Source organism: Passer domesticus, chromosome 12 (assembly GCF_036417665.1).
Source record: "Passer domesticus isolate bPasDom1 chromosome 12, bPasDom1.hap1, whole genome shotgun sequence".
Classification (NCBI taxonomy): Eukaryota; Metazoa; Chordata; class Aves; order Passeriformes; family Passeridae; genus Passer; species Passer domesticus.
Genome location: NC_087485.1, coordinates 9,739,628 through 9,755,478, shown reverse-complemented (window position 1 = coordinate 9,755,478; position 15,851 = coordinate 9,739,628). Strand labels below are relative to the sequence as shown.

General features: G+C 41.5%; 1 long non-coding RNA gene across 3 annotated transcripts in view; it reads right to left on the bottom strand.

The window, feature by feature from the left end:
• Window positions 1–15,851, bottom strand: part of LOC135279265 (uncharacterized) — a 510,274-nt gene that overhangs the window by 134,744 nt on the left and 359,679 nt on the right. The gene's annotated exons all lie outside the window — the stretch shown is intronic.

Sequence of the window (15,851 nt, the reverse complement as noted above, 5' to 3'; positions counted from 1 at the left end):
CTCCCCTGGGCCTCCTCTTATCCAGGATGAACACCCCCAGCTCCCTCAGCCACTCCTCACAGGACTTATATTCTAGACCCTTCACTAGCCTTGCTGTCCTTCTCTGCATGTGTTTGAGCAGCTCAATGTCCCTCCTAAACTGAGGGACCCAGAACTGGACACAGCACTCCAGGGACAGCCTAACCAGTGCCAACCCAGGGCAGGAATCACTGCCCTGATCCTGCTGCCCACACCATTCCTGATACAGGCTAGGAGCCATTTGCCTTCTTGGCCACGTAGGCACCCTGCTGGCTCCTGTTCAGTCTGCTGTCTAGTCTCCATACTCCATCTCAGAGACAATCCACTCTTCCTGCACTAACTCTCCAGCATCAACACGCTGCCCTCACCACAGCCAGAATGCTCCAGCAGCCTGTGCAAAGTTGGAGTTGCCCATGCAGATCAAGCTTCAAACTTCAGTTCTTCTCCACCTTACCCAGAGCTGGGGCATCCCCAACCTCCTGTGCTCTGCTCAACTTCCCCCTTCTCCCAGCTCCTGCCTTCCCAGTGCCCCACACTCCAGCCTAGGTGAGGAAAATAGCTGGAACACAGCTACAACATGCTCACTTCCACACTGCTGGCAAAAGCAGTGTAATGGACTAGAAGGACACAGATGCTTAAAAATTATTATGAAGATGAAAACATACCACAAATCATGTAGCTAGCAAGAAACATCCTATTTACTGGCTGTTGTGCCACCTTGACACAATGTCCCACTCTTAAATCCTTTCCATAAGGAGAAGACAGCATCAAAGTGTTCATAAATTCCTAAAACAGCAGTACTGAACAATGAATTAAACTACAAAGCAGTTGGAATTCCTGGTTAGAAAAAAGTCCAATCAGACAAAGGGCTGACTTGTTGGAAAACTGAAGGTAAATCTGCTTGCCAGACCTAAGAGGACAAGCCTTCCTGGAGCTCACCAGCCACTGCTGAAGCATCCTTGGTGAAATTCCTTTTTTTTCTAGCCTGTGATGATGCTTGGACACCAGGTACAGACAGACTTCCTGGGATGAACAGGACTGCTCTGAAAGTCTGCCCCTCTCCACCCCTAACTCTATGCCAGTCCTATGCCAGGAGTGAGGTGTATGACTCCAAACCATAATCATCTCATATCTAGATTTTGAGCATTCCTTTTGGGTTTCTTCCAGGGTCTTAATGACCCTCACAGAGACTTAGATGTTTCATATTTAAGAAATCTTACAGACCAAAGTTGTTAAGGCTACACAGTATACTATAGTCACTCTTAGCTGCAATTAAAAAACCCAAACATAAGACACAGCCATGGACAAAGACCAAATAGATAATTTTACACTCAAATTTCCATTTTCTTATTCATGTTATCAATCCCTTGGCAGTAATCCATTCTCAACAGCTTCCCATGCAACTAGTGCTCTAGCCTTTGGTCCCATTTCTGGATGGCCCAGAAATGATTAGCTGGTGATTATCACTGGATAAGAGGACAAGAGGATGAAAAACTGGTGGTGGCAGTACTAACCAACTGTTAAACATGAGAAGCCCCAGGCAGGGTAACTTGGTGCTGAGAAAGTTGTTTATGCTCCATTTTGGAAATTTTCCTAGCACAATGTACTCAGATAGACACGTTTTCATTACTTTTCATTTAAACTAATTCTTCTTAGCCTTTTATTTTTTGGAATCAGATGAGCGGATTTACCCTGTATTTGAATCACGTTACCATGCTTACTCTAAAAATGTGCCGAGACTGAGACATCCATCATCTCATAGAGACTGCATATCATCTCGTGATGATATCCATCATCTCGTTAGAGGCTCCTTGAGGAGTCAACATGAGAAGGTGAAAGCTGCAGACCAAGGCACAGGAGCTGTGTCAGTAAGCACCCCTACTCAACCCACCCGATAAATCTGCTGGAGAAGGAGAAGGCAGAGAGGGATGGAAGTGATCTCTGACAAGCACAAGCTGCAGCTGAGCTGTAGCAACATAATGGGACAGCAAGACATGATGGTGTTGTGGTCAGGATGGGGAGATAGGAGGTGAAAACTGGTAATTAGTCTCATTCTGCCTTTTCCCATTGTTCTTCTCTGGGCAGAACTGGGACTCACACACCTCAGTAACAGTTTTCTCCATTTTTTATCTTAAAATTTTTAAACATGCTGTGCTTTGGAAATCCTGACCTTCAACTGAGAATCATCCATTGGATATTTTTTGGTCAAACTCTTCAGCTACTGAGGTCAGATGTCAAGATTTACAGTTTAAAGGATAAGAGCTGCTACCATAGGTTTCTCAGAATTTTTTTCCTGGGGAAAAAATTCCCAGGTTTTGTTTGGCCTAAACCTCCAGGCACTGAATATGCTCAATTTTTTAATTTTTTTCCATTTTTTCTCCATTTTTCCATGGACCCACTACATAGATTCCAACCTGGAGGTAGCATCTGCACCTGAGTTGGCATCTGGCAGGGATTCAGTCAAAAAGAGGCCTCTGTGGCATCTTAGATTCCTCTGGGACATCCATGCTATGCCCATGGCACACAGGATCTCTGGGAGGCCTGCACTGGGCAGCAGGGAGGCCAGGGAGGTACCTGTGCACCTCAAACAAAACAAAAAGGTGTGAGTGGGTGAATCTCAGCCCTAAACACTTTCATATCCCCAACAAGAAAAGACACTTTACAACATGATTCATTTCCTCCCCAAATCAATGCCTAAAACAAATCAGAGGATTGAGACACTGAAAGTGCTGATGTTGCTCCACTGCCCATGAGGAAAGCCCAGGGAACATTTAAAGCCAGGTGAGGGGACTTCCCCCAAAGCTACATACAGATGTGCCACTCCTTGCTGGTTCCCTGACTTCAGGGATCTGAATCTAGCAAAACCCAGATCTATCTCCTGTAAAAACGTACATCAGTTCTTCCTGAGTCTAGAAAAAAATGTTAATGAGCAAAACCATCACTTGTGAAAATCCTTACAGTCCAACTATCCCTAAGACATACATTTAAGTACCACTACAGTACACAAATTATACAGTGGTTGCTATAATTAATGAACAAACTCCTTGCTTAAAACTCTTACTTACATTGCAACTTTACTCATGAACACTTCCCGTGCTCTTCCATTGAAATATTTATGGAATAAGATAAAAATCCATGACCCTTACTCAGAAATGCTTATAGTCACATACTTAGCTTTAAATATAGAGCTATTGAACTTGATGAGACTTCAACACCCATTAAATTGCACAGTTCAGCCTGGACTGGTTCCTCACACAGCACTTTATGTAGGAGATTCACGTTCAAAAATCTGGTTTTTTTAAGGTGTGAAATAACATCAAATATATGATTAATTAAATGACTGCATCAAAACTAGTTTTTGCCCAACTAAATTACTAAATAAGATGAGAAGAGAAAAAGGGAAATATGAAAATGCGTCTATATAGGAATGGAAAAGAGAAACTTTAAAAGCAAAACTAGTAGCAGGATTTGTGGTATTCTGCAAGTTCAAAACGTAACTGACACATTTCTTTGTTGCTGTTAATTTTGTTTTGCCTTCATATTAACTGCATCTCTTTGATGAATATTTTTAAAAATAAAATAATGGTTATCACTCAGGCTGCTTTGAAGTACTTCTGAGTTGAATGACTGGTAGCATTTATTGATTTCATAGTGTGACACTAGAAGTTTTGATATGGGATTTTAAAAAACTATATTTGAAGTTAAAAGAAGACATCTTGATTAAAGCCAGAACAAATTGTTTGGCTGAGATTCAAACTCTGGTTCACATGCCTTTCCAAGTTTGTAGATTCACTTGCTTGCTAGGAAAAGCCCATATGCTTTCAATGGACGAGTGCAAAATTCATGCCATGGAAAGGCAGGAAACTGCTTCAAAGTTGGGAACCAACAGTCCAGCTTAAACCCTAAGGGAAAAATACACTCATAGACCTTAGATATAAGAATGGGGTAGAAAGGTCTCGTGTTTAAGGGGTTCAGTTCTGAGACACAGACAGCGTGACCTTGAACCAAATCCCGTAGTCTTCCGTGCATCCGGTGCCCATGTGCAAACTACTGATAACATCCCTCTCATCTTCTCCTGGGCAGGAAGCTGTGAGGTGGATAGCAGCTCTGTGGTGCTGTAAGTCACAGGGTGGCTGCAGAGATGACCTGCTGGGTGATCACTGTAGGTCTTAGGGAGACTGTGATGAATGCTGCAGATGTGGTGGGTGCAGTCACTCCCTGACAGCAGCCTGGGTAATTCTGGTCCAAAAGGTACCTCAGACTCCACCACACAGGGCACTGAGTCTGTGCTGGCCATGTCTACTGAGATACTTGATGTGCTTCTCCAGGTGAGGGGGGAACATTGAACCAAGGACTGGCCATGCCTGAGGGCTGCTCAGTGCTTCAGGATGAGCAGAGCCCTGCAGCTGTCTCCTCCTGTACATTGGGTATTGTCCTCTGTGGCTTAAAGAACAGGAGTTGAACTTGTTCTTCAGAATGGACCAAAAGCACTAAACCGTTTCAGAGATCATCTGCTCAAAACCACTTGGGTCCTTATTCTTTAAATAACTGACCTAAAGCACCTGCTCATAAAGCAGTTTCTGCATCTTGGGAGATGATCATCACTTCTTTTCTTGACCTTCTTCCATTGCTGGTTTCATGAGGGATGAGATTGACTTTTAAAGGAAAATTTTGCTAGTGTCATTTGGGAGGGTTATGAAGAAAAAAAAAAAAAAAGGAAGTTGTCAGTTTCAGCAATGGAAACTGTAGTAAGTCACCAGCAGGCTACTGACCGAGTTGTTAAACTCAGGGGGAAAAAAACTGTTAGGTGAGCTGGTTAATATCAAGGCTCACCACTCACTTCTGCATACTACAGACCATGTCAAAAGCTTTCCAGTAATCAGTAGAGCTTAAGAAAATCTCTGATTAACTTTTCTTTCATCTTTCTCTTTTCCATCTGGTGTTAAAGATCAAACCTTCAGTTCCTCTACTCTTTTAAGCCTTGCCTGTTTGACAGAAAACCTCTCATCCATCTTAAATCTAGTGTGGGCTAGAATGTCTTTCAGCAGTGGCTAGAGGGTAGATATATTATCAGATAGTAACCATATTGCTCCCTCTGCTTTTACTTTAGCTCTGTATTTGTTATTATAGGATATATCTGGGGTTTGTGAGTGTTCAGCCTCTATCCCTCTACTGCAGGGATAGTGCTGCTAATGCTTTGCAAATCACTGCACTATTTATTTCCAGTTTAGGAATGTCCTATCTGTGCTTTGCATAACTTCTTCCAATTTTACCAGCAGCCCAGAATACTTGTCTCCTAGGACTTGCAGCATCTGCACTCTTAAAGACACTGTGATGTAGGAATGATGGTGACTTTGAGAGTGCTGGGGCTGTATCTGTTTCATACTGCACCACTGCTGGGGTAAAAGCAGCATCTTCCCCTTCAACATGGACTCCAGCAGGGTGGGGATGCTCAGACACCCCTTTGAAATCATTGCCTTCTTGGTGGGATATGGATAAAAACTTCTGGAACTGCTGGGATTGACTTACACCTGCCATGGCATCTTCCATGGCACTCTTAGAGGTATTTCTTAGTAGCAGAAGAAAAGCAGCTCTAAGTGTTTGCTATGTGACTTACCCAAAACAGAAAACCAGGTCACACCTCCCCAGCACATTGGGGCTACCAGCTAATAATAGAGAGTACTTGGAAAATGGTAAATATAGATAATTACAAGATAATTACATTTCTCATTATTTCAAAATGAGACATCTTTTCAGGAAGAGAAATTCCATTTACTTCCTGGTTCTACCACCTATCACTTTTAAGCTATGATTTCATAGTCCATGTGAATTATCAAATTCACTCAAAATATAATTTTCAGGCTAGTTATTGTACTAGAGGTTCATAAAATGTCTTAATGACTTTGCAGAGGGAAGAAAAACACTTGAAAATGAAAGATGCTAAAAGATGTGGGAAAAAGAGCAAAGCTTCCTCAGGCAATTTACAGTGGAGTGTGATGACCACTTTGTAAAACAGCAAGTCTGTGAAGGCCAAGTGGTTTTTAGAGGACAGTGCAGCCAGCAGTAGCCAATCTAGAGACACTTGAAGTTCACAATACCAGGGCATTTACTTCTGGTTAGCTCTGCTCTGGTCCTGTGAACTGAATTAACACATTAGGTGTAGCCCAGAACAGCATTATCTCCTGTGGTTTAAACAAAGGGAGCACATGCAGCTGGTGTGCCATCAGAGCCCTCTGTGATACAAAGTACTGAGTAGCAGCAACTGGTAATAATCAAGAATTTTTCTTCAGTGGTGCTCAAAATATGACTTTTTCTGTCATACCTAGGATTTTTTTTGTTAAGTATCTGTGCTCCATAGGCATGACACAGTATTGGGTCAAAAGCTTTTTCATGCAACCTACCCTCTCTCTGAAAGGTGTTGGCCTGCAACTCCATGCCTCCATAAATCAGAGTGAACATGCTCTGCAGACCAGTTTCAAATCTTAAATTTACAAAAGAAGTAGTCAGGCTGATCGTGAATCCTGCCTGTCTGTAAGGAAAGTTGAATGGGATCTTTGGAGGAAAAACGGTAGGATGCTGTATGTTTGAAGATCTTTCTGCCTTGCTTTTCTGAGCCTGGACTAAAGAATTGGGGTGCAACATCTTCCTGCTAGGAAGAGTATAAGAAAGCACTTTTGGAAACAATTGGTTCTGTGTCTGAACCAAAGCAGCAGCTCTTGCCTGATGCCGATCAGTACTTAATATATCAGGAGATATGCAGAAGCTCATTATTGGGCAGATGTAAGCAGCTTGCTTTCATATCCTGCTCCCCAGCAGTTAGAGACTGATTTACATCCTAGAACACGTGGTTCAATATCCTTTTCACTATGTGTTGTATTATATATAACATTAGGTACTTCTGATTTCAATATAAACATCTAAATCTGAATCCTAAATCTCAGTCTGAACAATTTGCTGTGGCAGACGGGCCCACAGTTAAATCATGTGTTGTGTAAAAAAAGCATTTCCATTTATCAGTGCTGAATTTCATACCTTTAACTATCAATTTAGGTGACACTGGAATTCACTTAAAACATTTCTTCCCAATGTAATAGACCCTGTATGTGAAGTTCATGCTCATATGGCAATCAGTTGTATTACAGTTATAAACACAATTACTCTGCAGTGCCTTGCTACAGTTCCTGCAGCTCATCTTAATGTGGATGAAAGGATTATTATTATTGAGGACTGAGACATGGGTTAAAATAATAATGAATGCAAACATTCTGGTTAAATAGGAGGAGACTGTGAAACATTAAACCAGCTTTGGAAAGGAGCAACTCCTTTCAGTTTTCATTGGCTCATATCATTAAATTAGGGGCATGACTCATCCATCATTACAATATTTCAGATTTAAAGCAGCACAACTTTGATTGCAGGACAGTTCTACTGATAGAAAAGTCAAAGGGATATAATTGTGGGGCAGATTTCTCATGTTAAAAATTTTCTTTGTTCTATGTTACATGCAGATTACAGGAATGTTTCATGTTGCAGTTTGCCAGACTGCATTTTATTTGCTGAAGGGAACTAACTGTGAAATTAAATGAGTTGAGAGTGTGCACAGGCTCCTGGATAAATGCTTGGAGAATACACCACCTTTCCATACTAATTTTAATTCTCTAGATAATATTTGGATGGCAAAACATGTATTTTAAATGTATATTTATCATCTCAGGAAATTTAAATGACAGCACATACCTCCTCTTTTGGTTGTATGGTGAGTACTCATTTTGATAAATCTAAATTTCCCGTAACTGGTTAGCAGAGTAGCCAACATATTTGACTCACAAAAGTGTTTTCAAGATTAATGTGCAAATAGTTTGCACTTCTGTGATATGTGCAGTCCACATAGTTATTACAACTTATTTCACACACTGGATAGAAGGTTAAAATACTCTTTTCCCCCACTCATACAAAACTCAAATTCTTTGGCCTTTATTTATTTTTAAATTCTTATTTTAAAATTTCTAAACTACAGTTTAAGTCTAGGGAAAATCCACTTCATTCCTGGCTCTCTAAAAGCCTTGGCCATCAGGTGTGTAGCTGTGTTGTTGTGTCCATGAGAGAAAACTCAGGTGCTCAGGAGGCACTCGAGCTTGCAGCTGCAGGAACAACCACTGAATACTGCAGGCTAGAGTACTCCAGCTCAGTCCACAGTGCCTGAATTTATTATCATTCAATGCCATAAAATCAGTCACAGAGTGTACTCCTCACCACATACCTGGTACAGCATCCCCACAAGTCCTGTCACAGGAAGACAAACCCCTCTGATTTAATGCTCAGAATGCATGCACAGCATCCTTCTGTTCTGTGCAAGATCCTTTACCTTACCTTTGCCTCACCATCTCTACTTTTAGAGTAACTTTTCAGAGCCAGAAAAGCTGAAAGTGTTGCCTTGCACAGATGGCCATGCTCAGATCTCTCTGGTAGCTTTGCCCTGCAGAGCAGCTAAACTGATCAAGCAGGCCCTCATGCATGGTGTGGAGCTCACCTCTGTGCAGTGGGAATCAATGCTAAAGATGGCCTTATGTCAAAAATTGGATGTATTTCTTCTCAACATACCATGTCTCCATTCCTTAACTTACTAAATCTATTTTCCATACTGATCTCAAGCCAATTGCAAGGATTCTATCTTAAAGTTTAACCATTAATTCCTGTCTGGAAAAGAGGCTCTTTTCTATGGCTGCTCCAGTTCAATCTCATCTCTCATTTATTCAGTCTAGTTTCCCCTTTAACCCATGTTTTGTCTGTTATGCCAGTTTCTCTCTGCATACAGAAAATACCCTGGCATGGAGGCTCTGCTCTTCAGGTATGCCCATGGAGGATGTGCTGTCCTTCTGTGAGCATCCCTTTTCAGCTCTGGGGAAGTGGGCACAGTAAGAACACCCTCTGCCAACATCCTGGGAGCCAACCCCCCAGAAATGTGCCACTGACTCTCAGATTTGTCTCCTGGGCTTTGCCCTAAACTCAGTCACCCAGTTTAAGGCTAAAACTTCTCACTCAAAGAAATGAATGTACTACTTTAACCTAACTTTTCCTTGATTGGGTTGAAAGGTTAAGTGGCAACTGAGCAGGAGTTTAACCTGAGAGACTTATTATGTACTGAAAGGTACCTATTATATTTCATTTTAGATATCATGTAAGAGAGACTTTGCATTTGCTGAAGTCACCTCCTTCCTTCTCTGTCTGCCAGCCAATATTTTGAGCAGTCCAGAAATGGTTTAGCCAAAACACAGTCTTTAAATTGCAAGACATTTTTTATGCATATTCCACTTTCCATTTTGAAATGACAATATAAACCTCTTTCATGTAGCTGAAACCAACCCTTTAGTCTCTATACTTAACTCACCCAAATTATACCTGAATGTTTGCAAAGAACTTTAGGAAGAATATTGGTCTATTCTAAGACTTGAAGGAAATAAATATTGCGAAATATGTTTTTCATTCCCTTTGTTCTGAAGTTTTATGACTGAGTGCTGTGCTGGTAACAGAGGTTTATCAGGAATGCCTGACTTGTCCAGATCTTGAACTCTAATAAAATAATTCAACAGAGCAAGAAAAGAAAAGGGGGGAAAGGGGTAGAAAAGGGAAAAAAAAAGAAAAAAAAGAAAGAGTAAGCCAACTACAATACATGAAAAGTCTAATTGTTACTTGTAACATACGGTCAGTGTTTCCATCACAGCTGTAATCTAAAAAAAGCTGATGTTGAGCTGGTAACATCTGCTCTGTATCCCATGATTTCTATATTCCTGTTCACACTAGCTAGGGCTCTGGCCTTAATTATTTAGGCTTGGATCCTACTGGTTTTGTTTTTTTTTTTTTCCTCTAAAGACAGATGCTCTTATTGAAAAATACATCTTGCAGAGTTGATTGACATGGACAAATAAGGACCCTAAGACTGCTACTACAAAACATGGTCCTTGGTTCCTGTTCTACAAAATACACAGAAAGAGGTAATTTGCAGTTGAAATTCAGTAGGGTATTTCTGATAATATGATAGTAAGTAATTAATTAGAATGGTTTGCAAAAAAAATCTAGAATGATGGAAGCTTAATGCAACCTGGAGCTTTATTCAAAGAACACCCTGTTAGTGACCAAGCACGTCAAAACCCTCCCTGCATGCTCCACTGGCAGGAGTGTTCCCAAAGGACACAGTACTCACTTTTGAAATCTCAACATAAGAGAGGCAGGAATAATTTTAAATCAGCTCAAAAAATAATACTGCAGGCAACTAGGCTGTTCATAAATAAATATTTAGCATAAGCAGATTCAACTGCAGTAATAACAAAATTAACTAAATTGAAAAGTGAATTCCCAAGATCTTCTGTGTGGATAGAAAAATGCCATGCCTTGAAGACCTAATGCACCTCTCTCTTTTCCTTGTTGGCAGGAAGTAGCTAACAATTAGGAAGTGTTCACCAAGCCTGTCTGATTACAGGTACCCTACCTGAAAAGCTGCTCGCCCCTTCCTCCATCTGCTCACCACTTCCCTCTGCTGCAAGTTGCTATCCCTTCTCATCTGCTTGCTCAGCTGCTCCCATAATTGCTCCTCACCTCATTTCAGGCACAAGGAACCACATTAATAAGAATCTAGTACTGGCATTGTTAAAATAACCTGCCTTGCTCCAACTGAAAGAGGTCAAGGCAGAAGACAAAATGTTAGAGGTGACAAGAACTTGGGGAGGGGGTGAGGGAGCATGCATAGGACAGCAGCTAAAAACCAAGTGTGCACACACTGATTAGAAACAAAGAGATATATAGCTTTGGGTACGTAAACAAAGATCTCCCATTGTCCTTAGCAGAGCAGAAATGAAAAAGAGTGAATATATGGGTCACTGAACACTCATAAGTCCATTTACATATGGTAATTTGAAAAATGTATCAAGCCTGGGTACCTATCTCAAAATGAAACATAACAGTATCTTTGCCATCCCCAACTGACCTGTTTTTCTTACATGATGAGCAGTTACTGGAACAATGTCTTTCAGTGCATCCATTCTGCAAGTAATCCTGCATCCTCCTCTGAATTTCTAAATTGGTTGAACTCAATGCCAGCAGAACACTAGCCAAGAGTGCTACACATCATAAGGTCACTATATTATAAAAATAACATTCGGTGGGGATGGATTGTGAAACCTAAATTTACAGCTGGGCTGTGTTTTGGTTAACGTAACACTCTTAAATCTGAAAAACTGCTAAAATACAAACAATATGGATTTTATTTTTAATTTTTTAAAAATTTATTCCAAGTGCAAGCATTCAGTTTGCTGAGAAAGCTGACCTGAACAAGTCCAAGTAATAAGAACATATTCTTCTGAGATGCTACTGATGTATCACAAATTGCTTTAGAAACCTTTTATATTGTATGAGACATCCATGTGTTTTATGAACACACCTCTAAGAAACTTGGCAGAGGCTTTGAGAAGCAAACAGAACCTTACTTGGAAAACATTAATGACCTTTATAACATCTGGTGTTTGATCCTAAGATAAACTTTGGCAGCATCCACCCCTCCATCTTCTAGTGCTGTCAGGAGAAGACAGGGAGGGTTTTCTCAGGTGGGAGTGCCAGGAGGTCCAGGTGCACTCAGGGAGAAGAAGGCCTGCACCCACCATACACCAGCTCAACAGCTGAGCAGGTTGTGCCAGGATGCACAAACCAAGGCTGCCAGGACTGTGCTGTGATGGCTGCTGCAACTGAGGTGTCTCCTTCTGGGGTGTGGCTACGAGTCCGACCATGTCTGACCTGGTGCAGTTTGAATTCAGGAAGGAAACGACAGTGTATCCCTCTTGCCTGAAGCTGAAGCTGTGTTTCATGGAACTTTACCTTACAGACCCCATTCTGCATGGTTCACCAGGCCTAGGCATGGAAACAAAAACTTTAGCTGTGTAGAAAAGTCTAGAGAGCTTATGGGAAAAAACCCCAAACCTGGGAGAGCACTCTGTAACTGTGGCTCAGGTGTACTGGAGCTAGACCAATATTTAAAGAGAAAAAGATTGACAGCAGCACCTTCCTTGTCACTTTCTACCATCCAAAGCCTATGTACAAACAAGAAATCTGCCTTAATGAATAAATCTTAGATGGAATAAATGAATGAATAAACAAATTAATAAATCTTAAATCTGATCTGGTTCAGGCTGGCTCTTCATCCTCCTAGGCCAATGATCTGCTAGTGAGCTACACAAGTGCTGTTCCAATTCCCAAGTTCCACCATGCAATAGCTCTTCAGTACTGTCCTACAGAAAGAGGGACAAATGCTAGGGAAATTGGGCGGAAGCCACCTGCACAATTGGCTTTTGCAACTCCTCTCTCAAGGATTTCAGTTCTTGCTGTGAAGTGGAGGAATCCTCCCCCTACAATCAGATGTTCCATTCCCAATAGATAATTGTCTCCCTAGCTCGTTACTCAAAGGCCTGTGTGCTGTCTCACATGCCTGATGCTCTTTAGCTCAGGAGCTGCCTCTTGCACTATGGACTGTCTCCCACAGCTTTCAGCAAAGATGCAGGCCAGAAAAATCCACCTAAACTAATATAGCAGAAGCCACCCCAGAAATGTATATACATTGTATTTTCAAAATGATCTTGCAGAAGTACAGAACTGGTTTAAAGCAAACTTGTTCTGTCTCTGCAAAGCTAATCAGTGGATAAAAAGTCAGTGTATTTCCATTGCCACTTGGTGTCCCCAAACCTATTAGCAGCTCACAGAAGCTTGGCAGGACAGGTACAAGCTGGATGAATGCATGTGATTTGATGCTTATATTTTGTTTTGCCAAAAGACTGTGCTGACACCAGCTAATCTCACAATGCGTGCCAGGCTCAGCCTACACCTCCTGCAGAGGTTGCTAACTGCAAGAGTTACACAATGCCTGTGCACTGTACAGCCTGTTCTCAGGTCCACCAGGCCTCCAGAGGATGGGGAAATCCCTAAATGCCAGGAATGCCTGGGCTTTTGTGTTACAGGCCCAAATAGAAAGCTCAGTCCTCCAGCACTCCTTCCTCCTTGCCCATCCATACTGCAGACCTAACTAAAGTGGTTTTATCGTTTCTGTGAGTAACCCTTAGGAGGTCTATGCATTTCATGACAGGGATGACTGCTAATTGACACTCCTAAACTTCCCCTTTCCCACCATTTTCCAGCATTTGCTCTCTGCACAGCTTCCAAACATTGCAATGTCAGTGTCCTCAGTGCTCTGAACACAGGGAGGCGTGCAGCAGGGCCAGCGCTCCTGCTCTTAACAAGCATTTGGGCTCCAAATTCCACAGCAAGTCTCACGTATCACACTTCCCTCAAGAATGTGAGCAGGCAAGTTGGCCAGACAGCTCTGGCATTTGGACATGGGTATGGCCTGATCAACAGCTGAGTGGAGTCAGAGAGACTCCTTCTGTTCATTACAACCAGTTGTAGAATGGGGGCCTGTGCAGCACAGATTGAATGCCATCATTGCAGAGATCATCCCTGCTGCGTTAGCATTCATCACCCTCAGTGACTAATTAATTACATATTCTGTAAAACACACCAAGTGTGCATCTCAGCCTGGGGAATTACTGAAGCTCCCCTGTACTGACCAATGTTCTCCCACCCCAAAACCCCTCAGAGCAGCTGGAGCTACCTGGTGGCCGGGACAGGGAGGCATCAGCCAGCCCTTCAGGCTCTCCCTCCTGCATTGACTTTCTAAAGGGCCACTCTCCCATTTCTCATGAGAGGTGTGCACCTCTATGTGTATATGGAAGCACTAAGTAGTAACCATAAAGGAAAAGAGAGCAGGAGGGAAGATTTTCTTCTGGTGGGCTGTTTTGTGTAGCTGGCAGGTTCACTCTTGTATTTTCAGTCTGCTTTTACTTTGGTTCTAGTACTTCTCTCTCTCCTGCTCCTCCCCTATAAACAGTGACAGAAAAGCCTTAAAGAATAATTTGTGACTATAAATGATCAGGAAGCCTACAGGTAACATGCTTTTGTAAGTGGCTGGATTGCAAGTTGACTGTGCTCTTTTAATACAGTAAACTGCAAAACAAAATCACAGGTGCTGTAAGAGCCTATAGATTGTTTCCTATAAGGCCATATTAATATTTTATACCACTGTCATCTCTGAGCATTCTTGGCTGACTTGTTACCTTGCACAATCTGGAAGGAGCAGTTTGGCAATAAGACAGATCAGTGGGGACAATATGGAACAGCACTTCAGCAAGAGGTGCTGCACTCATGATGCAAATGAGTCTCTTGACCTTGAGCTTCCCCAAGTGTGTGGTGTCACTGAGCAGGTCCATGACAGTGTAACACCACACACATTACAGGGATGGGATGGGGCTGAACAGAAATAATCCTTTCTATATATTCTTTTAAGCACAGAAGCCTATCTTATAATTACTAAGCATATGGAATTTTTAAGGCAGCCCTGGCTCCAAAATATGTTATTCTGAGATAACACAATATGACTCAACACAGCAGCATGAGACAGAGGTGACATGTGCAGGTAAGTTGTCAAAACAGGTGACAGATGGAGCTGTGCTTAAAAACATTCAAGATATTTGCTTCTTAGCTTTTCCCCAACATGCATCTCCCACACAGTTTTAAAAATTTACCTTGAAGTGCCTCTACATAATCTAATGTGATGAAAGAGAGAGAACACGAGTGAAAGGACGAATTGCAGAGTTGTTACAGATAATATGCGACATCTAGCAGATACCAGCACACAGCAAATAGCCCTGTTTGCTGACAACCTATATTGCTTTGGAATAGTTTGGCACAAATTACCCATACGTGTATGATATGTATTTTCTCCCTTTTCTTGCAGCTCTAGTGATTTGAAAGGCAAACTCCACAGTGATCAAGGAAAATTAAATATATTAGTTCATTACAAAAGGATAAGATTCAGCACATATCATCAGTGCATGTTTTCTTGTAGGACACAGTGTTCTGCCCTTTAAAAGGAAGTGACACGACCTTCTGTTTATCTGATTGACATGGTTTTGATATATATGTATATATATAGGTATTTCACGAATACCATACTACTCTATTCCATTTCTAATACACATATCACAAGGATGATTTTCTACAATTCTTCATATCTGTAAAAGAAATACTTTGGAATGGAATGTAACTTCACCCAAATCTGTTTGTTGCTGTAATAGACCATTATTTGTTCTGCAGAAGAACCTGATATTGTAACAAAACCCGTGCAGAGAGGAGTTCAGCTGGCATCAGGGAAGCAATTACCACAGGATCAAGGCCCCCAGACAGTCCAAAACACTTAAGTTAGAGAAATTTAAAGGGTTTAACTAAAGCTCTGCTTCATCATGAATTTATTTTATTACTTTATTTATGACTATTAAAAGAAGATACCTAGCTCAGAATATTTATGCATTTCAATACAGATTTGCATCTAATAACATCTCCTGCAGTTGCAACTTTGAAAGTGGGGACTGGGGAAGGTGGTATGTGCCTTTAAATAATCCAGCAGCTCTTTCCTGGTTCTCACTATGACATTTTGGGGATCTCAGTTACACACCATTAGTGGCTGCATTTATGCTATTTGAAGCCTGTTTGTATATAGAGAAAAAGCAGCAACAAAGATGACACCCTAACTTAGGAGCATGGCAAAATGGAAAATCTATTGCCATTCAGGAGGTGAAACACAAAAGCTGTAAGTTTAGCGAGCAAAAGAGATTGACTTTGTAAAGAAGTGCTGCACCTCAAGGAAACATCCTTGGCAATGAAAGAAACAAAGAGCCAAAAAAGGGATCTCAGTAAAGTCTGGGTGTGTGTCTCAGGTGGATGTGTATCTGTTCTGCTCA